Source organism: Photinus pyralis, unplaced genomic scaffold (assembly GCF_008802855.1).
Source record: "Photinus pyralis isolate 1611_PpyrPB1 unplaced genomic scaffold, Ppyr1.3 Ppyr1.4_LG2, whole genome shotgun sequence".
NCBI classification, from domain to species: Eukaryota; Metazoa; Arthropoda; class Insecta; order Coleoptera; family Lampyridae; genus Photinus; species Photinus pyralis.
The window spans coordinates 43444366-43447104 of NW_022170403.1; the positions used below are offsets into that span (position 1 = coordinate 43444366).

Below are 2739 nucleotides of genomic sequence, written 5' to 3' on the forward strand. Positions count from 1 at the left end.
CATTGGCGACCATTTCCACGACAGTATCCAAACACTAATAGCATATCAGTTAACTCTGCGTTACTGTATTGAAAGGCCATATTACAATTTTAACAATGAAATTTTAAATCTTCAAGCAAAACGTAAATTGTTCAAGTTTAAGAAACAACAAACAAACGTTACGCCACTCTAAGGTTTCACAGCCATCTTCTGATTTTTTGAGGAACAATCGCATGTATGGTGCATGCCATTCATCATGCCTACATTTTTTTTTTTTCGTAAACCATCACAGATAGCGATATTCATCAAGAGACAAAAAATGCTTGCAAGTAAACTGTCTATCAGTGTCTAAAAATTCAGAACCGTCAAAATAGTAGTTAAAAAGTTTTAGACCTCTTCAGATGTGGATGGTCAGTATTTTACCACCTACATAGCAACTACAATCAAAACGATGATATCACAAAGACCCTTTTTACATTAGACATTCACATCCCGAATTTCATTTTAATCGGCAAAACCATTTTCCGATAAAATAAAAATAACGATTTTTTTTTAAATCTTTGGCGGTAGATAGCGCCTTACCGAAGCACTTTTGGATAGAGGTAAGTTGGGTTAAATCGTCCTATTTTGATACCAAGAACCCCTGGTAGCGCGTTGTACAGACCTTTTAGGGACACCCTGTATAATAATAATTACCTACATTATTTTTTATTTGATGCTTTTGTCTTCTTTTTGGCATTTTTACTATTTTAGCATTGGAAATGATTATGCTAGTGTATGGGTATGAAGTTACCAGTTGTACTCAAGCAGAAAAAAACAGCGGTGTCGCATCAAGTTATGATTGTACAGTACTCGGCCGGAATCGGTAGGTTAAGGAGAAGTCGCGGATACTGTCGATGCGGTACTTACTTATTAGTGCGCAATTATAATGTTCTGTTGATTCTCATCTAAAATTCTCGCACATTTCCTCTAATACGATTACGAGTATGTTATGAGGTTTATAATTCAGAAACGTTACGTCTCGGGTGAATAAGGGTTATTTGTGTTTTACATATGGCGTTATACGGTTATCATTTCCAATGTCTTCGATGGTTGCAGGGATTGCGATATCTGTGAATGCTTTTAATGTAGTGTACAAAGACGGGAAAGTGGAAGTTTTTCGGGTGGAAGGAAGATATGGCCAGGCGAGGCGAAGGCGAACGGTAAAACTGCTTTTATTATGTTTCATATTCAATTAAAAAGAAGGCTTCCTTAAAATTTTATTTCAACCGCGCCATCTAGGTTATACTATGCGATCAAAAATGAGTCACCTTTGGAATTTTTTTTTACATAGGAAAACGCACTTAACTTGAACTTCCAAAGGCGACTCGACAGCAACTCATTTTTGATCGCCTGTTATAAGGCGTATTTATTTTCTCGCTTAGCCTGTAAAATGAAATTTTCTCGCTTTATCCCAGCAATTGTCTTCTTTCCCGTTTTCATACAGGCGACAAAATCATTTTCGTACATCGTAAGGCCAAAGATTACCCAACAGATGCAGTTCAGCTCCTCCCAAAATAATCCCGGCAAATTTATATGAACATTTTAATTGGCCGAATTTCTAAAGCCTGTAACACGCACAGCTATTTAGCTGCGAGTTTGACGACACGTAAGATCCTCATCTCAAACAACAGACTTTCCAGACATGTGTATATAAAAAAGGAGGAGCAAAATTATACACAATTGCAGTGTTTCTGAAATATTTCTGGTCACCGCAGTGGCACACTATATTTCACTGGCGTATCAAACACGTTTTCGTTATGGAAAACCCTTGAGAATTGGAAAGTACTATTTGTTCTCTTTGAAAAACGGTTATATTTGAGGAGAAATCGTTGAAGTTAAGGGTATAATATGTCACGTCATATGTACAAAGTAATCATAAATTTACAAAAAGCGCAGAAAAGGTATATGGGGTACTGTGACTTCACCAAGCGGTATGTACTTCTAACGTGCTCTTAGTTTACCCTTGAATTTACCTTACTTTAATTTATTTTTTTTAGGCGGGGAAATTTCACTATTGTTGCAAACATATTGCTATGTGCAATAGTCAACGGTCACTAAAACCACCCACAATTAAACACCGATACATAACCAAATCTGTAATACGAAATGACTATAATGGCATTTTAGTGATAGGTCTTACCGTTTTCGAGTAAATGATATTTCTATATGCAGCTCGTGCGCGTCCGCGGGCCGCCTAGCAGCGCACTTGCTTGGCTGCTATCGGCGCCGGCCGGACAGCCGACTTGTCACATGTAGTGGAGCGAAATCATTCCAAAAACTAAAATGCGCAGCTGATCTGCATATTACATTGAAAACATAATGTAACTACATTAGCATAAAAAATATGAGAGTCGATAAATCCATTATTGTGCAACATAAACTTCACTCTGCGGGAAATTTTTTTGAATTATTGTTAGCAGTACTTCTAGTGTTACAGTTTTTGTGACCACAGTAAGATGGCCAGGTATCCAAATATTACTTTGCATGGACCATTCATCTCCGCTGTTGTCGAGTGTTGGTTTGTTTGTTTCCTGCGGTACCACTCGTTTAATTGGTAAAAGTATGTGTTACGGTCAAAGTAATTAATGCCATTGTGATAAATTTTGGTGCATTTCCTTTTTAAACTTTAGGGGAAGGGAAACTACTGCCATTTAGGAAATTAAGAAGATATAGAATTTTTAAAAATCATTCTGAAGGCATTATGCCATTATAAGTTTC

At 36.9% G+C, this 2739-nt stretch overlaps 1 long non-coding RNA gene across 1 annotated transcript; it reads right to left on the reverse strand.

The window, feature by feature from the left end:
* Nucleotides 1–1850: 1850 nt before the first annotated feature.
* LOC116164888 lies at nucleotides 1851–2238 on the reverse strand. Its single transcript, XR_004144022.1, has 2 exons — nucleotides 2162–2238; nucleotides 1851–2115 (listed from the first exon to the last, which is right to left on the reverse strand). It is a non-coding gene; the product is annotated as an uncharacterized LOC116164888 (long non-coding RNA).
* Between the last annotated feature and the right edge of the window lie 501 nt (nucleotides 2239–2739).